The sequence below is a fragment of the Macrosteles quadrilineatus genome, unplaced genomic scaffold (assembly GCF_028750875.1).
Source record: "Macrosteles quadrilineatus isolate MER2022 unplaced genomic scaffold, UCM_ALF_1.0 Scaffold_4__1_contigs__length_99947679, whole genome shotgun sequence".
Classification (NCBI taxonomy): Eukaryota; Metazoa; Arthropoda; class Insecta; order Hemiptera; family Cicadellidae; genus Macrosteles; species Macrosteles quadrilineatus.
In genome coordinates this window covers 87,977,820-88,003,606 of record NW_026542597.1, presented here as the reverse complement: position 1 = coordinate 88,003,606, position 25,787 = coordinate 87,977,820, and the positions used below count along the sequence as shown (strand labels likewise).

Genomic DNA, 25,787 nt, shown 5'->3' with positions numbered 1-25,787 from the left:
TCGGTGGAAAATTTAAGTTAGGAAACTGTATTGTTGTTTACGGAGTTTAGAGTTAAAACAAACTAGTTCTTCACATTATAATAAATGAGAATGAATGGAATGCCCTCAGCTATTGTTTTTGGCAATTGTAAAAAGTTTGAAGTTGCGCCCAAAACCTGATTTTTATAATGATTATATTTCAATAGATTAATTCACCAGAGTGAAATACATAATACCCGCAGAATATTTCGTATTGCCAAAACCACAAATGAGAGTAACAATGTACAATATTCCTAAGTTCATTAGCCCTTATTTACCTTATCTCCCCCCCCCCCCGTACAGTACTTCCCGTCTCCTGCACAGGCTTAGAGTAATCCCAACTTATCCACTGATTATACTAATCCAAATAATATTTTAAACTCTAATTAGGTTTAAATAAACAATTTTATCTAATTATTGAACCGTTTTCATACAGATAGTAAATTCTAGCTTGTCATGCATTAGATAATATTTTAAAATTATTTGAAATTCCCAAAAATCCCAAACCTAGGATACTATAATAGGTATTGAGAAAGCCTTTCAAATCAAAAAGCTACTGGTATTATTAAGATGCCCATTGTTTATGTACCTTGTGCATGAATAAAAATGTATGCGTCTATTTCTATATGGATGAGTATCGTGTCTATTCTGGACACTGGGCTATAAGTTATGTTTTCTATGACAGTTTGTTGTAAGATATTGTTGGGATTGAGCTGAAACAAAATGGAGAACATTCACGATATGTAAGGCCAGAAAAGTGTCTACAGCGCTCCTATTTGTATGAACTGAACGAATACTTCAATTAGGTATAAAAGAAGTTTCTTACCAAATTATAAATTTGCTAGCCAATACAGCTAATCCAACCTGATGCTAGTTTAGGCAATGGGATCGAAAATCTGATCAAAGTTTTCAATTTGCACCTTACAATGTCTTGAAATATGCTACTGATTTGCAGCAAACAACAAAAAACAATTGACCTAAGCTCCTTATTCAAAATATAAAATTAATGATAGGTATTAAAAATCTAATGAAAATAAATAAAACAATAGACTGTTGGACTGAGCTCCCAAACAAAAAAAAATAATAACATCGTAAAATCTAAATTAAATGCATACGACAACAGTTTGACTAATTCGTCAAACCCAAAATTAATAGATTTGATAATAGCCTTAAAATACATAATCGTTTAAAAAACAAAAGACTCTGACCATAACCTTATTTACAATATATCCCACCCTCTTAAGCTATTTTATTTACATTTTATGGTAATATTTAACGAAGTGGCATTGAGGTTTCAAAAGTCAAAATTAAGTTCAAACCGTGCTTAAAGTTTGCCTAATTCCCTGTTGAGGGTTTCGGCCGTTCCCTTACTACCACAATTTTACTTGCTTGAAATAATGAAAAATTCGACTTTTTCGTTTTAAAATCATTTTCACTGTCCATAAACCCTTTCGTAAAAAATTCCATCACCTCCTCCAGCTGTTTATATATGTTGGTTTTCTACTCAGCACGATGTCGACAGTGGGACAGTTAGACGCACTTTGGCCCAATCAATAGAGCTATATTCCAATTGGCTACTTCCGCACGCAGACACAACTGCCGTGGCTTCTATCCTCTCCGAGTGGAATAAAATATCTCTGTGTTATAAGGTTGGTTGTTTAATTTTTCTTTATCAAATGCTGCTGATGAAACTACTATTGGATTTCATCGGTGTTAAGTTGGATAACTATTAATGGGTGAAGTTTTAGTTGCGGTAATTTTATGTGGTTCGTAGTTTGAGATAACATACGTTTACCTCTGTATACACTTAAAATAATAGAAATTTTTATGCAACTAATTAAAATCAATGCACTGACGAACCAGCCAAACATGTTCAATCCACGATTATCAGAGTAAATATGAAATTACATAATCTTTTCAATTTACTCTAACGATAATCCTACTCAAATATCCCATACAGCAGCTTCGAATCAAATTCAACTAAGATTAAATCCGTACCATCTGTCAACCCCTTTTCTGTTAATGATCCTATCCGTAATAAAATACAGAATTTATCACGTGTTGAAAACAAAATGAATTGATTTTCCACTCACAATTTGTAACAATACAATATTTTTTACTGTACTAACTATAAAATGTGTTTTCATCTAACAATATATCTAAAGAGACTCGGAAGAGCTTATTTGTACGAGTTCAAAGAGTTAGTAATGTTTGTGAAAACATTGAGTCTAGCAGTGCAAATATTTCTATCATGATATCTACTCTGTTATAACTTTTGAGATTACCTAATTTTACTGGTTAAATGGAAAAATTGGTTTGGCATAATTGGATTGATTTACCTACTGAAAAAGTTGATTAGACATAGATGAAAAATAATATCTGATAATTCTTAGAAATAGAAAATATTCTATTTTAACCATCTAAAAAAATTTAGCATATTACAAATTAGGAGGTTGAAAATAATCAAACTTTAAATATCCCAACATGGTAAATAAGATGAAATATGTCTTATACTAAATGCTTTAAACTTTTGGTGTGTACTCTTTGTAAAACGAATATTTGGATCAGGTAACCCCATTTTAAGGATGATTTTGACCGGTAAACAAATACCTGTAACGGATGTTTTGTTAGTTACTGTTCGTTTCTTCTTTTTCAAGTGACTTTAAAACAGTACCGGTATTGACGAAATTTATTTTTGTAAATTATTAATTTTCATTTGGTCAAATTAATCATTCAATCCAAAATAAAATAGACATAAAACAGGCCTCCGACTTCACAAAAGTCTACTTTGACGATTTTATGTAATTATAAATAATTTTACAAAATACCTTAATTATTAAAAAAAACTAGTATGTATAATAGCATGATAAAGTTACTACGTTGTTTATACACACATTATTGGCAGTGCGTGCAGAGGCAGAGACAGCTGTCTAGACCGCTTACGATGCGAAAATAGGAGCCACTAAAATAACAAGGGACACTGCATTGTTTACAAACATCGGAACGCTCAGTTCACTTTCAGTCAACACTCTGGTAGCTTGTCATCGGATAGTATGTATTCGTTCGATTGGTTAGTCAATCGATTGATTTTTCGACTCATCCTATGTCCGACAACTCGTCAATGCCGTTCATCGTTTTGGGTGAATTTATTGATTCCCTCAGTCAATGATGAGGCTTTTGATCGTGAACAGAGTTGAAATTAATCTCACGATTTTCACAACCGTAGCCTAGAACCACAGTGCTTCACAAGTTTCGTGTATTAGTTGCTTTCATTAGTCGGTTGTGCAATCGATCTTCGATTGTTCCAATCGTTAGTTTCGAAACGGTTGATTCATTGAACCGATTTCCCTCAAAAGTGGTTAAATTGACTTGATAACACGTTACTGGCGTGAATACAAGAAAAACACTCAACGGCAGTTAGTTGCCGGACTATTTCACTATCCCACTTCATTAATCGGTAATTCACGACGAAATTTCGAATTAAACGTTTGATTTGGTTTGCTCAAAACGCATGAAAAGCTCATAATCGGATAGTAAGTTGTATACCCATGTGGACCATTTACTAAAGTTATTTCGAATGTTTATAAAATCAAACTTATGGTTTATCCAACAATAAACATGTCTTAATGACTCGTTATCAATAACACTCTGTTGTATTAGTGTATTATGTCATCATCTGTGTGATCTATTGTGTTTCCAATCTGATCGGTTTGGCTGACAGCTCATCAACAAATAGTAGTTGTTTTTGTCTTTACTTTCTATTTTGATTGTGCTCAAAGTGATTAGTTAATCGTAACAATCTTTATTTGCCAACAACAGCGTCCATCTCGCTCAACACTGAATAAAATCTCGTCAATAAGTAATTTACGTTGAAACTTCACCACGAGTCAAAACTTTCATTGTTGTCAAACCATTGGAACTCCTAATTTAGATCCACACAAAACAAGGCTCTTTTCGAGTTGTGTTTTGCTATCACTCGGTCAACCTATCGATAAAACTAACCCAATTGGATCCCCCAGTTCAGATTAACTTAAATGCAATGCACTCATTCTACCAATCGAGGTTTCGATTGTCAATTATTTCAAGAATCGACCATCAATTACTTGCTGTTTACGAACATCGCAACTCCCAGTTTAGATTTACTGCACAACCAACAATATGTCTTTAACGGACAGTCCGTTGTGTTTAGTTAACTCGGTTAATCAATCGATGTTGTGCTTTCGATTGTCAAATATTTGATTAGTTAACCGTAAAGTCTCATTCTTTACAGATATCGCAACACCCATTTACTCTACACTCATCCACAGCGAGCCCATTGCGATTTGTTTCATCATTACTCGATCAATCGATGTTGTGCTTTCGATTGTCAAAGATTTGATTAGTTAACCATAAACTCTCATTCTTTACAGATATCGCAACACCCATTTAGTCTACACTCAACCACAGCGAACCCGTTGCGATGTTTTAATCATTACTCGATCAATCGATGTTGTGCTTTCGATTGTCAACGATTCGATTAGTTAACCGTAAACTCTCATTCTTTACAGATATCGCAACACCCATTTAGTCTACACTCAACCACAGCGAGCCCATTGCGATTTGTTTCATCATTACTCGATCAATCGATGTTGTGCTTTCGATTGTCAAAGATTTGATTAGTTAACCGTAAAGTCTCATTCTTTACAGATATCACAACACCCATTTACTCTACACTCAACCACAGCGAGCCCATTGCGATTTGTTTCATCATTACTCGATCAATTGATGTTGTGTTTTCGATTGTCAACGATTCGATTAGTTAACCGATAAAAACTCATTGTTTACTAATATGCAACTCCCATTGAGATTTACTCTACAGTCAACAACAGCGAGCCCATTGCGATTTGTTTCATCATTACTCGATCAATCGATGTTGTGCTTTCGATTGTCAACGATTCGATTAGTTAACCGATAAAAACTCATTCTTTACTAATATGCAACTCCCATTGAGATTTACTCTACAGTCAACAACAGCGAGCCCATTGCGATTTGTTTAATCATTATTCGGACGATCGATGTTGTGCTTTCGATTGTCAACGATTCGATTAGTTAACCGATAAAAACTCATTGTTTACTAATATGCAACTCCCATTGAGATTTACTCTACAGTCAACAACAGCGAGCCCTTTGCGATTTCTTTCACCATTACTCGATCAATCGATGTTGTGTTTTCGATTGTCAAAGATAATCAAAGATGACTTGAGCCACGATTGTCTTAGCTAATGTATCAGACACATTTTAGCATGTAGAACATCCAAAACATTTATAACAGTTACAGTAACCAATTTATGGTTCGGCTTAAAACATTTAACTAAAAATTTCGACAGAATTTCTACTTATAGGAATTTACATAATGAAAACGCCCATCCGAATCAACCATACGATAAACTTGTTCAATAGAAATGTATTATCCAGCTCAAAATGATAATACAACCCTCAACATTACAATGCCCGAATATCTGCGTGATCTCTATGACAACGGATTGTGGTTTTGATGCCATCATACACAATGATACATGTAATTATAACTGCGTTCAGAGAATTGTGTTGTTAGTCAATACAGGATTCATCTCAAATTAAGGGTGGAATTCAACAATATATTGAGATACTGAAGTTAAATTCGTACACGTATCTATTTAAAAGCATTTTGTATCGTTTTAAGTATTTTGCCACTGAAATATTTTAGTTCAGAATGTTTGTTTTAAAAATCACATGTTAGGGTGGTATAAAACTCATCAAATTTCTACTACAGTACTAGGTACTATAGGTACTATAATTTACAATTGGATACAGAAGAAGACAACCCACCTATATGGATCAGCTGTCGCCAATTGTTTACTAAAAACTAATGTAGTTGTGTGAGCCAGTCACAGATTGCTCTAGTGCCTAAAACTCTATTTTGTACCTTATTTTTTGTTACTGACATAGTTACTGGACCATAACAGTTGCTATAGCTCATAATAAGTAATTCCATCAGTATGACTTGGTAAAAACCATCATGTAATTGTAAGAAATCAGTAATTTATATCAGTGCAATCTGTAGGTGGGTCACATCAACTAAGACGAATTTGATCAAAAACCAGGTGACAACTTTAACATGGGAATGGAATGTCTAAAAGGTACTATTCTATGTAGTATGATTATTCAAACCATTCTAAGAATCCTATTTAATTTTCTGTTCTATATTTGATTCAATTGTTAACACAGCGACACACTTTTCCGTATTTTAAACTGGATAAGAAGGGCGAGTAAAGACAAGTGAAATGATCTGTTTAGCTCAGCTAGTGACTAAAACCAGCTGTTTATTAGTTAGGATCATTATTCAGATTAAGGACAGCTGTCTTTTTTTAACCTTAACCGTCAATACGCGAGTGGAACCAGCAACCTTTTGAGTGCCAGACATGCACTGTCCACTTAACTACTTTCTCTAGAAGTTTACCTACATATTTATAAGAACTTCTACTCCTGAATATTTTCGCTGATGTTTATTTAAGAGTCCACAACATAACAAATAGGTGGATTTACAAATCACTTTGGGTTACAAATAACAAGAACACAGCATATCATCCAACTTAGCACCTTAACTCGTCAAATTAAACCAAGATTTCAAAAAATTAAGCTATGTTTCCAGCAAAAAAACCCTATGAAAATCAAATCCCACACCAATACAACTCTCAACACACTTACGCTGACAACCACACAAATAAAAGGAAAAGGAAGAACAGATCCGGCGGGTTCGACACAGCTGATTGTACGCAACTTCAAAGGAACGTCATATTTAGTTGTTTTGTATCCGTCAACTCAGTCTGGATATTGGCTTGTGGATATTTTAAGCCAGAATCGGAGCTTTTAAAGTCCCCTTGAACATTACAGGTAGTGAACTTCCTTTTTTGGCAGTTTTGTTTTCAATTTTAAATCTTGAAACTTTTTAACCTGTTTAGATCTATTTAGATCTTATTTATTATTTTATCTATTTAGATCTTAGGACTAAAGACTAGATAGATATTCTGAATTCTATCGATTGGTGGATGAACTAATTGATCTATGTAGTCACAAAAGTCAATTATTGAAGACGGTAAAAACATTTTCGTATTTAATGATGGATAAAAACTCATGACTTTCAACGTGTTACTCTTCTACTGACTGAGAACACCGTTACTTTAGCCAGGAATATTAATTAAGCTTAATTATCAAGGTCAGTTGGGCTCAACAGTCAAAACCAAAGACGCCATTCCCATTCCATCTTGGTTTCTTCTATACACATTTGACAATAGTTATACTATGGGGTTTTGAGTAATGTAGTACTGCACAGTTCATTCTAGCTGCTTAATAGTGACAAATTACGCTGTAATTTCATTTTAATGTACGACACTAGACCCTGATTTCAATCGTTGTGACTGTTTTTCCTGTAAGTTCTAGCCATCAAATTTTCCACATTACTATTGACTAGGTTTAGAGAGGTTTAGATGAGCTCATGGCATTATCACTGAGATAAAACCCATTGGTGGTTGGCGGGATTTGAACCAGGGACCTCAAGGACCAAAGTCCCGCGTTATCCACTAGACTACCTCGCTTCCGTTGTGTGACTAGTTGAACTATAGTTAATGTAACATTTATTTACATGAAGGTATACTAAACAATCTACATGGGGAATCTACAATATGTATTCTATAACTCACCTTTTATTCTGAAGTGTAATATGCAGGGTGTTTGATTATAAGTGTTAAAACATTAGTCACACTGTGCGAGCGATTGGATTATGTCCAGTTGAAGTTTCTAAATCAAACAGGGATTGAAATATATTAATTTTCTCAAATGTTTCTAATAGTTCTTATGTAAAAATCTACATTTCTATATTATTGTAACATAGCTCATTTTTATAAAAAGTAACTTTTAAATCCTTATACAATTTGTAATAACAACAATGCATACGGTTTGGTTATATACAAGTTTCATAATGATAGACCATTTTTCACAATAACTAAAACTTAATATCATGAGAGCTTCAATTCTACATATCAAAGTTACGTTAATGGTAAAAAGATATTTATCAATAGTCTTGTTAAATAAGCTTCAAAATTGCGTACAATAACCTTAAATTACTGTCACATTTTATCAACTCCACGCAACATTGTAAAAACTTGATTAGGTTTTGTTATGAATAATTAATACATTAATTCTTTATTTTGAAATGGTGACCATACGAATGTAGGTTTTTAAACCAAATATGAATTAAGATGAGTGTATTTTGAGTGGTGATCTTCTAGTCTTGTTAGTGACTAAGGCCGACATATTCCTTAGACACAGCTGTTAATGAATAGCACAGCCAATGGCAACTAAGGGACCTACTATAGTGGAATCCGAATCACATTTTTTGTCTAATTAAATAATTGGTCTATCAGGATAGTACTGCGGATAGTTGACGGATGGCGTCGTCCTGTAATCCAACTACTAGGAGGTCACGAATTGTGGATATTTTTAGGCATGCACTGTGGATGCGATACTCCCCAGTGTAAATTAACGTCCGCAAGGGTGAGTACTAAAACGATCCGCAGTACTATCCTGATAATTAGACCAATTCGTAATTGCCAAGGCAAAATTGTGGTTCGGATTCCACTATAAACTGTATGTCCCTTAGTTGCCATTAGCTGTATGGGCTAGGGCTATTAATTAACAGCTGTGTCTAAGGAATGTCGGCCTTAGTCACTAACAAGACTACAAAATAGCGCCACTCATCCTACACTCATCTCCATTCATACTTGGCTTAAAATACCTACTTTGTATGGTCGCCATTTCATAGAACAGTATTAACAGTTGTAGTACTCATTAGTGCGGAAGTTACTCCACACCAGGCAGTATCGCATTTTAAAGTGTAGACGATTAATATTGAGTTTTCTTGCGTACGTGTAATAGAGAGTAATAAAAGTATTATATCTCAACATTTTCCATTTATCATAGACAAATTCATAAGTTTAAAAACAGCAATTTTGAAGTATTACTAAAAACCTACCTCACTGGTACCAACAAAAGTTGCAACTAAACCCCGCTGCTTTCTTCACACTAGTTACCCTTCCATATATCTTCGCTGTAAGGTATATAATTACTGTCGGTGTTGCAGTATTTAGTCGACGTTCCCAGACCGATGGAAAGTCGGCTATCGGCGCCAGGGCCCGATTACCAGCTATAAATCGGCTGTTGGGGGCCCCACATCTCAAATTGATCATATCCTCCGTCTATCCATGACCTACTCTCAAAATTGGCTACTTATGCGCCTTGCGGTCTTGCATAGGGTCCCCGGGGCACTGGATTAGCTTGTGCGAAACACAGTGTCAGTTGTTTACAAGTGTTACAATTGATTATTTCAAGTATTTGTCATATCCGATTATGCTATTGTGTTGTCGATGAATTCGATTTCAATAATCAGTGACCGGTAGTTTTAGCGAGTTTCCCATTTAGGGAATAAACTATTACCGTAGTACTCATGGTAAGACTTGGACCCGGGAACAATTTACTTTTTCGTTTTGAGTTCCATAGAGGCCAAAAACACCATCCGTTCAAATTTAAACACTGTATATAAATATTTGTATATGTGTCTGTTAGCACGAAAACTGAAGCAAAAATGATCCGATTTTGATGAAATTTTATACAAACGTGTACATTTATTCGAACGAGTTTGCGAACCAGCATGATCGGACTATGGAAACGGGAGCTTAAGGTGGGTTTTTGGGACAAAAATTGGGTTTTCCCATTTTAGACCCTAAAACCATACAAATTTGCAATTTCTTTCCAAACCATTTTGTAGAGCTTAAAAAACAAAAATTTTAGTTTATTCAAGCGTTAATGGTTACGGAGAAAAAAAAACTGTGAAGTTTAAATTCCCATTTTATTCTTATGAATAAATAAACTATTGTTTATGCTCGTTTATTGATATATTTTCATAAAATTTGGCAAAATAATTTATTTTATCGTATACTATTAACATTTGATCGAAAAACAACTTTTCTCTTCCCTGTAGAAGCATAAGTAGTGGTTAATCTAATGGCATTCAGATATAGGGAATGAATATTACTTTTTAAGGAGATATTTTAATGGAAATTCACTTAGTCTGCAGGTTTGCTGTGGCGGGGGTATGTTTTAATGTTTACGTTACCTTTTTGTTGATAGTTTAAACCTTAGGAATGTCAACCTTTTGTTACATTGCATCGTGGGTAGCCCAATAACAAATAACTCTCAGGATCCTCAGTGCTTTTAATACGTGAATGGGTTGAGCTTGAACAAAATCTCTTATATTGTATTATTGATTGTTCTGCTTGTAATTACTCAAAATTCAATGTTTGTAAATATAGTCCTTATTTAAATTCCAAACTCAATTTTGTTATATTTTCAATATTTATTCATGTTCATTGTTATTAAAACCATATTGTCTCAACATATATATAATTGATCATCAAAATTTATTCATTGGCTTACCCAAAATTATTATTCAAAACAATTCCTCCTTTTAAAATACAGTGCATCTGGGGTCAAGATTACAAGTAAATTTCAACCATGTTCTTATTTATGTGAACCCCATAACTGGAAATGATGTACTGTACAACAATGAGACTGAGAGTGCAGTTTAATCCAAGAAGAACACACAGAATCTATTAACTTAATTGTGAAAATAATTGTGAAATTATCAAAGAAAGTATTGTCAAAATTTCCAAATTTACTGAAGAAAGAAGAATTTAAGCCTATATACTAAGAAGAAAATTATTATTACAGAAGATTGGTGAGAACATTCCATTTTTATTAAGTTATTGACTCAGACTAGACTCTTCAAGCATCCATTTGGACCCAATTTACCTCTCTTAATTAAAATCAAAATCCTTCCTACTTAATTTATTGCTTTTAAAAGATTATTAAATTTATAACTTAACGTAATTATTGAAAATTTAAATTAGGCATCAATGAAATCTTTTGTTTCAGCCAGCATGAATCCCCACCCCTGAACAAATTTTGTAACCTTATTTTAACCATTTATGTACATTAAACCATGTACTTTAAAACCTCTTTCCTCGTAATTATTATTGTTTAACTAAGATAAGATTAGAATACAAACCATATTTAAGGGTTTATTTCATGCTTTCAGTATATATTAGCTTTTGCCCGTTGCCCTACGCCCGACATACTTTTGGGTTTTGAATCGTTGAAGTTTTGACTTCGCTATGGAACTACTTTTCTTGGACTACCGATACTACGTTTAAGTCGTATTACCTGAGTTTTTAGCAGGCAGTTCTTGGAAGTTATTCTTGTCAAGATGTTGCACATTATTCGAAGTTTTTGAAAAGACTGTAGCAAAAGGATATAACACATCATTGTGAAGATAAAAATATCATAGTTTGTTTTGACATGAGCTAAAATGTAAACAAAACATCTGATCAGCTGTTATGATCTTACGGTCAAAATCTGATGGGAATTGGAGTACACAGGTTTGCTAATTGTATATCCCTGTGATAACTTTTAACAAAAACAATCTCCATTTTACAACAACTAACGAAACGCAAGCTTTTGTAATCGTTGTTTATTGATGACTTGTTTTACTAACGTTTTATTAACGATAGTCAAAGTCAAATCAAATCGTTCGTCGCCTTCAAATTGTTTATTTCCAAAATTTTAACAATACAATACACAGATATAAATGATAAAGAAATATATTTTCCGCATAGGCATAAGCCCGTGTGCGGAAAAAGAGTTCTAAATCTGCTATAAACAATATCTGTTATACCGTATTGTGGATAAACAATAATTTTACTTGTCTAATTAAAAAATGTATTACTGTATAGGGTGACTATTTCTTAAAAATAATTATATATTAAATAAAAACATATTTTAAAAGTTAATATGTACAAAATTAGGACACAATAACACAAAATTAATTTAGAGTAGAATTTCCTAATGTAACCAAAGATTAAAACAAGCAACTGGAAGATGTAGCTACAATGCAAGGGTCTCAGCAGATTACTAACATGTTTACGTTTTTTTTCTTTCTTATGAGCCTAATTATATAGGGATTTTACCAACGCCTCCGTAGCCGTCCGGCCAATGCTGGCAAGCCAAGTACTCACCTTTCTTTTGTATACCGGGACACTGCTCTCCTCGTACTGCAGGATTTGTGGCGGAAGATTGCGATATAAGATATGGGCGATAAAAAATGGGTTACTTTTTAGCGAGGTTATATAAAATCTAGGAAATTGGTAACCAAAGTTGATTCTATAGTACCTAACATAAAACGTGTCGAAGACGTAGATTCAGTTTTACATCGAATACAATTTCACTTAGCAAGTTCTATTTTTTTATGTTTTAATATTGTCCTCATGAGTAAAAAAACTTTTAAAAAAATTTTATAGCAGTATTGGAGTATTGTCCCACTAAAATCACAATTGAACAATCGGATTTTCAACTAAATGTCTTCAAAGTATTAAATTCAACACATGAAATATACCTTACAAAACAATGTACAGACGATTCATCACAAGGTCTGGATTTAGGGGTTGACAAGGTACAAAGGGAGGTTCAATTTGACCCTGTCTTTGAAGTCGGGCAAACACTGTCGCAGACAGAGACGTTTTTATTTCATTTTTATATCCTTCATCAAAACAAGTAACTTGACGTTTTCTGCCGAGTAATTACACTGGCAAATGGCAAATGGTTAAGGATTTATGTAAATGAGAAGGGGTTTACTTGCTAAACTTAATTTGACTCAAAGTGTGTAAAGATAATTTTTTTACAAGCTATGAAGGCTAACTATGAAGTTCTTCTATACAGGGTGTCCATAAAAAAACGTTTCAGGACGTTTTTTCTGTAAAAATAAGGCAAAAACTAAGGGTTCCCCGACTAACTTTGCCTCATTTTTACAGAAAAAACTTTATATTTCAGTTATCTTTTGTCCGATCTTTATGATCTTGGTATTGTTTGATAGGAAATTAAAAATGCTATAAAAGGTATTCTTGACATTTTTTTTTCATAGAATTAGCCGTTTTTTAGTTATTTAAGTTAGACAAATTCAAACGGCTACCATTTTTAAAATTTACAAACGGATCAACTTTATTATTTTTTCTATTATAGGTCTTGTGTATGTTAACATGTTTACCAAATTTCATAATCATGGAATAAAAAACTACACAGATAAAAATATTTTTGTATAAAAAACAAAATGGCGGATATCTGGGTAAATATGCATTTTCGGACATACCTTCCCATAAACCTTTTTCTTCCTTTTAGTATTGGGATTCATTTCCCAAAGTCCTGAAACGTTTTTTATTGACACCCTGTATATTAACTTGTTTATATACCTCAAAGCTGTTAAACGTTATTTTTCTTAGAGCGTGGTCGGTTTGGAATGAAACAATCTTCTTATACCACGTAAGGTGCTGCTATTTACTAACAAGACTACAAGATCGAACCACTCATCCTACACTCATCTCCATTCATACGTTACTTAAATACCTACATTCGTGTGGTCGCCATTTCATAATAAAGTATTATAGTATTAAGGTATTATTCCATAAACATTGGACATTGGTAGAAACATTGGTTTTGAAGACCACCAAGCTATTATATGACTAGTCTCTTTGGACATGTTTATTTCAGGATCGAATTGGCAAGGTTCTGGCAAGTTTTTGGCATAGATAAAACCATAGACTAACCAACAAAAGTAGACTTCCCATCCCATAGTAAATTTTGAAGCTAGTTTTTCGTGTCTAGCTCATGTCCGGTGACACTGATCGCTAGTGTCGACGAAATTTTGTTTCTATTATTTTAGAGCGAGTTTCATGATTTGTGCATTACCGTTTGGTTATATAACTAGAGGATGAGTTGTTGTTTGTGATTATATCGTTTTATTTGGTTAAACTGGGGTTTAAATGACTAAAGTAACAAGAAAAAAGGTAAACAAAACAGGACCTCTGCAGTACACCGGACAGAACTAACAATAAAACTGGCTTCAGCTGTTCCTATGTTCTTGTGTTATCTATCATAAAACATACTCCCTTAGGAACAGCTGTAGACAATTTTATTGTTAGTTCTGTACGGTGTAGAGGTCGTGTTTTGTTTACAATTTGTTTCTTGTTATTTCAGTCGTTAAAACAAATAAACTGTCTAATCATAAACAATAACTCGTTCCCTATAATTATAACATTATAACCAAGCAGTAAAGCACAGATCCAGAAATTGTCCCTAAAATAATAGAAACAAAATTACGTCGACACTACCGACCAGTGTCAACATACATGAACTAGACACGAAAAACGAGCATCGAAGATAAGATTAGATTAAAAGTCTACTTGTATTGGTTATTTTATGGTTTTAGTTACCAAATGTCAGAAGAGCAAAAGGGAAACCCCTACCTTTACTAGTAATTATGGAGGAGAAAAGAAATAAAGAGATAGAGGGGGATAGAGCAAGTGAGAGGGATAGTTCAGGTTGTACTCTATAGTCTATACGATGGAACCCGTCTTCTGAACCTTCTTCTATCTGGGGACAAGCCCGGGCCTTAAACCGATGGTCGGTCCTGAGGTAGACGGAGGGTCAAAAGACAGGTTCAGTCATACGGACTATATTCACATGATCGACTTCTGGTCCTTGTTCATCAGAAGACCGAGAACCGACATTTCCCTAAAGCCTTTAATCGTCCTAGTGACTTCAAACATCAAAGATTTCCTAACATCAAACACGAATACATCACTTGGCTTACCGTCTCTTGGGGTAGCCAAAGGAAATAAAACGCAATTTTTCATTCATCGTAAGCCAACAGTAGTTTTAATTTTCAAACCAACCCCGAAAAATAAATGAATTTACAATAACACTGTTAATCCACACCAGGGAGTACGTATCCACAGTGCATGCCTATAAATATCCACAATTCGTGACCTCCAGCTGGATTACAGGACGTTGTAATTTAACCACTTGAATGATAAAAAATCAAGCAGTGGCTAATGTAAAGTTAATTCAACATCAAATTTTCAATCGTTCTCCACTGCCACACAAATCGCACAATGAAACCAATTGTTTTTCTTTTTCCTCCATCCAAGCCACTTCTCTGACGCCTGATCCTGGATCGGTTGAGGATTCAGGATGCACTAACCCGTCCAATGCTCTCGCCTGGGGCCCGAATTGTTTCTGCCCACCAAATTGTTGCATCTATAGACCGGTTTGAGACAACTATCCAGCTGCAGGTTTGCCTCTCGACACGAGAAACAACGCCTCTATGCGAAAACTTACTTTTCTGAGGTAATACACAGACCTGCAGACGGCTTTCCATTTCTGATGAAATCTCTTTAACATGTCACATTTGTTTCCTATTTGAATAACACTAGATTTAACGAGTATTTAGATTACAACTACAGAGAAGGGACAGGGATTTTAATGTTAATGGTATGCATGAATAAGCTTCCAATAAGAAAAACATGAAAACTTTACAGGTTGTTTTAAATTATTTTCGTAACCTTTAAGCGTGCAAAACCGGTTCAATATACTAAATTATTGTTTTTTAAGTCAATTTTGGCAAAATAGCAAAATGATATAAATTTTCTGTGAAGAATGAAACCACCCAATTTTTACCACATAAACCCCATTCACGCCCGATCATACTGGTTCGCGAACGGAAGAATGGACGATGAAATTAAGCCACATACGTATTGTGGGAATGCACAATTTACCAATAATTACGTAACACCACAAGATAAGTTAAGCTGTAAGAAACAAGATTAGCATCGCACCGTCCATATCAGACTCCGCTAATCCCCAGGGTAAAGGCGGCGATATTAAATTTCCAGTAACATAGCCAACCCGATGAAGGTCATACGACTGTTTTTCTTACTAATCCACTTGCTAGGGGGGTTCCCGTGTGCATTTTATGTATAGAAAAACACCCTAAGGGATCATGTAGGTACTATGTGGGTTATCATTTTTCACGTGGGTGCCAGCTTGGCAGAGTGGGCATAACCTCAGAATCCGCCATTTTAGAAATGGCGGCGGCATTTATTACATGAAACTCATTGGGAGCTTATATCTCGAAAACGGTAATATATAGCGAGTTACTTTTAATACAAAAAATGTTGCTTACACAATAAGGAACAACTTTTGTATTTACAAAAATGCCCTAAATATAACTATTTAGGAGTAGTTGAGCAATTTATGTTAATTTGACCTATACATTTTTACTCTGTTAGACAAAAAAATTCTAATATCTTTAAAAAAAAAACTGTTTTTTAAATTTGGCACATAGCACTAATTGCTCTTTGCATCTACGGTCTAAATATCCCCGTCGCAGCAAACCTGCAGAATCAGCACACATTTACCTGGCTGCATTTCTACTAAAATATTAAAATTGACGGATTGATTTCCTATTTAAATGACATTGATTTGTAATGAGTACTTAAGTTTGTTGCTTCAGGGAAGGTATTGAGGTGTTTTTTATATATTTTTATTGAAATAATGATATAGCTTAGTATGAATGAAACAAAATTTTGAAATTTGACTATAATATATCCATAAACAAGCAAACTAAAACAGTTTATTTATTCTCGATAAGAATAACATGGGAGTTTTAAATTTAAATTTTTTTAAATTATCTCCGTAACCTTTGGGCATACAACGCTTCAATATACAAAGTTATTTCTTTTTTGAGGTCTACAAAATGGTTTTGTTCATTATAAAATTTCGTGTTTTTAGGGTTGAAAATCGGAAAAATCCTTTTTTACCCCATAAAACTCCCCACAAACCCCCGTTCCCATAATCCGATCGTGCTGGTTTAATAGTCCGAATTCGTATGAAAACGTAGGTTTACACGTTTGTGATAAATTTCATTAAAATTGGATCATTTTTGCTCGAGTTATCAAATGAAGTCGTAGTTCTGTCTTTGGATACAGATGTCGTAGTGTTGGCTTTACACTTTATGAATGGATTCTCTTCGGAAGGTTTGCAGGAATTGTGGATGCGACTTGGTACAGCCAGAACTTCATGATATGTACTAGTTCACATTATAACAAACAGGCTTGGAAGTAACCTTTGCTCAGTTCTCCCAGCACTCCATATTTTAACGGGCTGTGACTTTGCCAGCAAATTTGGAACAAAGTATGCTACCCTAAAATGTAATCCAAGTACTTTGCTAATGGACTTTGAAAAATATGGGGAGGAAGAGATAGAATAAAGTTTGAAAAACACAGTGAAGTATCTAGTTCACATTAAAAAAAGGATACTCAGTGTGAAACTATGAATGATCTAAGACACTGGATATAAGTACACTGTCACTGTACAACGAATACTCTTAAAGAACTGCATCCTTTGCTCGTGAAGAAATTCTGTCTGGTAGAGCTACTAGACAGCCTATCTTACGTGCTTTTTACTGTACATACATCCAAATCCATTGCATGAAAGAACACGTTTTTCAACTCGATCCTTTGAGATTTGGACACAGTGATGGTGGTTACTCTTTGCCGCAATGCTCACAAGTATATTGTGAACAGTTGCATTTTTCTGATGACTATAAAAGGGAACAGATCTTATTCCTCTAACTCAAAAGACTTATAATTTAGATCCAATAACTGCGCTCAAATTTTATGATCCACGAAACTAGTTCAATATCAATACAATCAGTCCAAAGCAGCCTACCACCAAGGACAATGTCAAGGTACTGGTTGTGTTAACGAGACGTCAATGCTTGGCCGATGCACCAACTTTGCCGCCGGTCCCGTTCCCGCTCCATCGCCGTTTTAATAATAAATGTTATGAATTATAATAATAATTTCTATTACATCCGAAGATGTATTATTATTTGTAATAATACAAATGCATTATATAGAAAGGATTATATTTATTTTTATATTTGTATGCGTCATTTAATAACAAAAAAATAATTTAAAAATATTTTATATTATTTTAATAACTTATATATCTGCCAGAAGCTTCTCAAATGCTTTTTGCAGTTTTTTTACCTTAAATGCGAAGAAAAATTAGTACTATGTGCCAAATTACAAAATAACAGATTTTTTATAAAGTTTCAAGTTTTCAAGTTTCAAGTTTCATCCTTTTATTGATTTCCCTCAAGGGGTACATCAAAAAATACATTTACAAAATACAATTACTGTACATGCAAAATAACCAAGGTTGGTAAATAAGTTTTACTAATAACTAGGCAAATAAATAATCATATAAATATTAACATGCAATAAATAATTCAATAAATAACCAATAAATATCTCATAAATAAATACTGTATAAACATAGAATACCAGTAGAAGAACAATAAATATTTACACATTGAATAGATTTTTTATAATTATTAGATTTTTTTGGCAACAGAAATGCAGCCAGGTAAATGTTTGCTTAGTCTGCAGGTTTGATTCGGTGGGGGTATTTAGACCTTAGATGTAAAGAACAATTAGTGCTATGTGCCAAATTAAAAAAAAACGGTTTTTTTAAGATATTAGAACTTTTTGTCAAACAGAGTAAAAATGTATAGGTCAAATTAACATAAATTGCTCAACTACTCCTAAATAGTTATATTTAGGGCATTTTTGTAAATACAAAAGTTGTTCCTTATTGTGTAAGCAACATTTTTTGTATTAAAAGTAACTCGCTATATATTACCGTTTTTGAGATATAAGCTCCCAATGAGTTTCATGTAATAAATGCCGCCGCCATTTTTAAAATGGTGGATTCTGAGGTTATGCCCACTCTGCCAAGCTGGCACCCACGTGAAAAATGATAGCCCACATAGTACCTACATGATCCCTTAGGGTGTTTTTCTATACATAAAATGCACACAGGAACCCCCCTAGCAAGTGGATTATACCTGGTATTAATTCCTGTTTTAGCGAATTTCCTATATAGGGAATAAGCTATTACCGTAATACTCATGGTAAGACCCGGGACCGATTTACTTTTTCGTTTTGAGGTCCCCAGAAGCCAAAAACACCCTCCGTTCAAATTCATATATATATGAAATTTGGTAGAAATATGTAAACCTCAATTATTCGAACAAGTTCACGAACCAGCATGATCGGTCTATGGGAACGGGGGTTAATGTGGGGATAAACAAAAATAAATTATTTTGTATATTTAAGTGTTGTTGTATGCCTAACGGTTACGGAGATAATAAATAAACTGTTGTAGTTTGCTTGTATATTTTAATCAAATTTGGCAATTTTGTTTATTTCATACTAAGCTATCAACATTTCATTAAAAAACACACCAATACCTTCCCTGTAGCAGCTAAACTAGGTACTCATTAAAATTAATGGTATTTAAATAGGGAGGGGGGGGGTTTGACCATTTTCAGGGAATTTTTTTTTTGAAATCCAGCCAGGTAAATCCGCTTAGTTTGCAGGTTTGCTGCGGCGGGGATATTTAATTTCTCCGAGAATATGGTCTTGAAAAGTTAGGTATGTGATCAACTGATAAATTTAACCAAGCTATTCAATAGACCATTTTGTGGAGAGGTTGAATTTATTTTATATGAGACTAGCTGCTGTACCCGTACTTCGCAACGGGGAGAAAAATCTGTTTCATAATCACTGACATAGATTTAGAATAAATAATCCATGATCAAGTTTCAGATTAAATAATACTACCACATATTTGTGTAAAACATACTTAATTTCTTTGGATCAGCTGTCTGAAAATGTGAAATTAGCATTTGGCAGTTATTCCTGTTTACATTGAAATGCCAAAGCAAAGATAAACATAATGAGTTTTCTCACTCTGCCATGGAGACCAATCAATATTTTTTTGAAAAACTCACCTCACAACTTTGGACATCCACGGGGCGAAGCCCGAGAGGAACTCGAGGAAGTGAATAGGCCTATGACGTTCAGATATATGGCAATCTTTGTAGTTTATTATGGCTATACTGTATTGCTTTAATATTTTAGTCGTGACAGCCGCCCAGACAGACACCACCTCAATTTCATAATAGTATAGAAAATAGATAAAACAAAACCTTTAACTTTACTATTAAGGTTGACTTTCAAACTTCAAAACACTAACTTTGAATAGTAAACTGCAAATAGATAATTATTGAAGCATGTTTTGCTGTGCGTTTATTGTTGGTTACACTTGAGATAAAGTTCCTCTAAGTGTTGATTTTGCGATTTCACTGCACTCTTTGACCGTAAAATAGGAAAACATGCAAATTATTTACTTATTGAGATATTTAGAGTAATGCGAGAATTGTAAATGGTATAAAGTAGATAATACTACAGTTATTACCTGAAAAAATATTGTTTTTGCAATGAACATACAGTGAAATCTCGTTAGCAAAACCCTAAAAGTAATGTTTCGTCTTATTTTTTTCTTATGGCGCAAGCCGCTACGTTAATGACACGTTTAATTATTCGTCCCCTTTGAGGATAATTTGACCCAGATTGTATGAATTCATACAATGTAAAAACCTAATACACAATTACGCTAACCGCACAGAAATGGCCCAAAATCGTAAGATTAACTCTAAACTTACATGCAATACCTACTACAATACTGAAACGTTTTTCTCAAGTTCAGAGTCAGTAATTACCGTATTGCAAAGTCCTTCAAAAATCGAAACTAACGTTCACAAATTACAACAGTTTGTGCTGAAATGCTGTCTCGCTTCCAGAGCTGTCCTTATTTCCGGACCCCAATAAATTTCACATGAATAAGGGACGATTTTAACAACAAAACAGTGATGGTAGAGTCTACTTGGCTGAGTGTTAATTTTGTGCGTACTCAGTTCATTCTAAAAGTCTTCAACAATGGATGTGAATCGATCAGATATATAAACGTTAAAAGTTATTGGTATTTGTAAACCCAAAGAACAATACGTGTATTCCAAATTCTCTATACATTTAAAATCATGGATAACAATTTAATTACTATTTCATTTCATTAGTGGCAGATAAATTAATTGTTAAAGTTTTGTAATAAGTAGGCCTAATGTGAAAACATATTTTTAATGTGGGAAATTTAGATTTAAAAATAAGCAGAAAGTAAATATAAATGCGTCTAATAACACATCTGAAACGAATATTTACACTTAAAGTGTTAACGTGGTGTTAACTCATAAGATGGCAAATACGTGTAAAAGATGGTAAGTGGTGATCGATTTCGATTGGATCGTGGTAAGTTTTTTCTTTACTTTTCTCTCAACCATTAAACGTAACGTTTCAATATACTCTACCATTTTAAAGCTCTGCAAAATGGATTTGAAATGTAAGTTTTTTTTTTAAGTCAAAAATTGGATTAACCCATTGACCATTTTTTACCCCCAAACCCTCGTTCCCAAAGTCCGATCATGCTGGCCGCGAACTCATTCCAGTCAACGTAGGTTAACATGTTCACACCAAATCTCAACACAATCTAATATTTTTTATTAAATGCATTTGAACTGATGGTTGTTTATGGACTCTGGGCTCAAAACGAGAAAGTAAATCCCCGGCTCTAGGTGTTACCGCAAGACCTACGTGAATAGCTTACTTACAATGGGGAATTCACTAACATTACAAATCCTTATCAGCTAACAAAATAAAATAGATTTCTTAGAAAATAAATCTAACTTGTAAACCCGTTCCGAATCAACAGGTAGGGTCTCCCGTGTTCCGCTCGGGGCATCCAAATTGTAAATTAAAACAACAGGTCCAAGGCAGTTATATAAAACAAGATTTTGTAATCTTGAGTAGGCGAGTTAAAAACAGTTTTATCTTTGAATAAATACAACTCAAAACAGATAAGATGTCTTAGCGAGGCTGACACTAGGAACGGGAGTGTTTTTGATACTTGATTCAACCAAAACTTAACTGTCAAGTTTCTCTTAAATTAACTGTTCTAGGGCTTTTTAGAAATCCAGGATTTTATGCGATCTATTTCAACCCATGAATCCAAGAGAGGTTACTGTAAAGTTTAATAAAGGTTTATTATACAATTTGTGCGTGATAGGAACACAGATAAGAGAATACAAATGTACTAAAAATTATCTAATAGGATATACCTAAGTTTTCATATTGAATTTAAAAATGGTATAAGTGTTTGTGAAATATAATTGTGTTTCTGTTGTGTCTTCTTTTGATATTGATCCGTTAATCTTTCTTAGTGTTTACTCCATTTTAATGACGAAATCGAAATTATGTTTTGAAATAATATGAATGTTTAACTCAATTCAAAATTAAGATACAATTGTTTTGATGAAATCAACAAGCTGGAAAATGTTACAATTATTACTAGTAAACAAATCATTTACTAGTGTATTCAAAACAAATAACTCTAATTTTCTCGTCCACTAAATAAATAAATTAGCCTACAATGACAAACAAATATATCACTTACAAATCAGAAGGGACCGGAAACAGAGAGAGGGAAGAAATGTCAAAAAACAGGTTCAATATCCACCACAAGAAACATTTACACAACCACTAAAAGTTTATTGAGAAGTTGACACGAACCGACATGAACGTACGTCTTTCCCGCACGGAAGTCTGGCAACGACTGAAGCGGTCGGCCGTCCAATCAGCTGTGTTTGTGCGCATGCTCGGTCCTCTTCCGCCAGCTGATCAGTAAAAAACATGTGTCGACGTGCCTACTGTATTGTTAGCATCGATGTAGGCTATATTGTTAGTCGTTGATTTTTTGTTTCTTTTATAAAACTTATTGAAACGAGACATTAGAAAACACAGTTAGTCTGTAAATTTTATGGTTTGACAAGTGATAATAGCGCTCACATTCAAGCCTGCAGGTTGTTGGTTCAATCCCCTTCTATCAATAGTAGAGTCAATTTTCATACTTTGTGACAGTTAGCATGGTCATAATTATCCATTATCTTTCTTTAATTGTCTGGTTCTCAATTTAATGCTATCCATCAAAGTAAGACCAACATGAACATGTGGACGATTCCCTGACAAAAACCATACTGTCACTAATATTCTTATTTGTTTAACATTGTCAAATCTTCAGTAAATACAATTTAGGTTGTTTTCTCAATAAGTAAATTTTTGTTGCTGATTAATTTTTGACAATGGCACGCCATAATTTACAGAGATTAAGGATTTTAATGTTTGAGTTGTTTATTTTTAGCATAGCAAATTATTTAATTAATGTGCTATTGTTATTATCTTACCTAACCGGTATATCGACATTCAAACCGAAGCAACTCCGTTCTTTTTGGTTTTCGGGTTGCTCCCAAGTTACTACTGTTAGTCTCCTAGGACTTCCTGTCACCACAGACTTCCCTTCAATACATATAGGTGTCTAGTGCCTCATGGGTCTCCCTTCCAATACTTTCTTAATAAGGGTCATTTTGGTTCTCCTCTTGTTATGTTTTATTGATTCAATTATTTTAATTCAATAATCTTTTCTGCCAGTACAGAATACAATAGAGTATTCTGTGCTGCTAGGTTCTTAACAAAACTATTTTGTACTGTACTGGCTCACTCCTTGCTTTGCTGAATACGATCCACGCACACGGGCGGTTAGTCTATGTGGACGTTAAAAGAGGCTGCCAACCTCTTTAAAAAAAATTTCTTCACCTATATATAGTATACAGAATTCATACAAATGGATCTTTATAGATTGACAAATTAGCTTACAAAATAAATATAAGGTTTACTTAAATGTTATAGAAATTATAAAATATTTTAATAAGCTTACTAAACATTTTTAACTTTTTACCATAAACAATAGTTTTAGATCAAGTTGTAGACTTATGGACCCTACAAAATACTTAAATTTGTTTGGAAAATTCTTAATATCCAAGATCAATGTAAATTTGTAAATGTTTATTTACAACTATAATATATTTATTCATAGCTGTACAGTATTCTTCATTCATCTTATTCATTATTTTAAAGCCCCTTAGGATAATATGTAACAATATATATTTAATTCCATATTTGATTAATAACTATCCTTCTGGTTTTGAATGAAGCATAGAAGACAACTAGAAATATGCATTTACCAAAGACTCAACAACTTAACATAAAAAGAACTGATTAAGCATCAATCTACAAGGCAGATTGTCTAACATTAAGCTTAAGAATTACAATTTGAAACAAAACTAAAACTTCCCCTTGACGCTTTATATTTATTCTCTTTCATATTCCATTGACCTTGTCTTTTGTTATTAATTTATCTAGGCACTACAAGAAGAACCAAAAGAAACATGCATCTGGAGTTTTCACTACTTGACAATTTTTTATTTCATGAACCCAAAAATTCAAAATTATTTTGTAACAAGTTTATGGCAATTAAAAATGTTCAAATACCTGCTACTAGGCAATCCAATGTTGTTATAAACACAACTAGTTTGGGCACCTGTATGGCACCATCATCAGGCTGTATAAGGACTGTTTTCTTTCTTCATCCGAAGAGTGTCATATGAAGAAAGAAAACCGTCCTTGTACAACATGATGCTCAAGGACATGAAGAACATACTTATACTTATAATATACTTTTCAATAAAATGGCGACCATACAAAGTAGTTACTTTAAGCCAAGTATGAATGGAGATGAGTGCAGTATGAGTGGCGCGATCTTGTAGTCTTGTTGGTGACTAAGGCTGACATATTCCTTAGACACAGCTGTTAATTAATAGCCCATACAGATAATGGCAACTAAGAGACCTACAGTTTATAGTGGAATCCGAACCACATTTTTGCCTTGGTATACACGAATTGGTCTAATTTTCAGGATAGTACTGCGGATAGTCGTAGTACTCACTTGTGTCGACGTTAATCCACACCAGGGAGTATCGTATCCACAACAGTGCATGCCTATAAATATTTACAATTAGTAACCTCCTAAAATAGTAACATGATGTTTGTACTACGAACGATGCCTGAATGATGGTGCCATACAGGTGCCAAAACTAGTTGTGTTTACAACAACATTGGATTACCTAACAGCAGGTATTTAACATGTTTAATATTATTTGGCAATCTGAAGGTTAACATCTGTGATGAAGTTTTTGGTAAACTCACACACAGCAAATGTGCAGAAAGTAGCAAAATGCCTTTTAATCCTCCAAAGAATCATATTACCGACAACTTCTTTTTGCTTACTAGGGTGGGACTCAACCACACAGGTGCCTATCACATGAGTTGCGCTCCAAATCTGATATACATAGGATTTTAACCCTCAGTTGACTCTGTCTAAAGAGACACACTCGTTGACTGCTTAGCCATTCATAGAACTTGACTACACCTAAGATACTTTTGTCTAATATTTTGGTTGTTATTTAAAAATGATCTAATTACTTAAGTGTACCTACTAATATGACGACAAATTTATTAACCTTATTTACTTGATTACCTTGTGAATAGAGATGTCCTCAAAAAGGATTTAACCCAATATTTTACAAAACCCCCAAATTCCTCAATCAAACTCCTTCTCAATCCTTGTCAGGCCTACCCAAAATATTATTCCTGGAGCCTCCCCTGTGTCTAACTTGATAGTATAGTAGTTCTAAGTTTTAACAAATCTCCCCACTGAGCTAAGGATACAGCTGAAGGTAGCACTGAATAGGATTGTGAGACATTGGCCGCCATTTGTATTTGTACATGGTATACCGAACTAGGGGATTGTGGGATTGCGCATGCATAGAGCCATGAGCCGATGAGCTGATTCCTAATTAATTGGTGCCTGCATAACAAAATTACCGTGTCTTGATTTTCTAGAGTTGCCATTTCAGTAATACCTCCAGTTATATTTCTACGGCAGTCAATATC

At 33.9% G+C, this 25,787-nt stretch overlaps 1 protein-coding gene across 1 annotated transcript in view; it reads left to right on the top strand.

Annotated features, from left to right (window-relative positions):
* Positions 1–25,787, top strand: part of LOC128992657 (carbonic anhydrase 2-like) — a 102,697-nt gene that overhangs the window by 24,323 nt on the left and 52,587 nt on the right. The gene's annotated exons all lie outside the window — the stretch shown is intronic.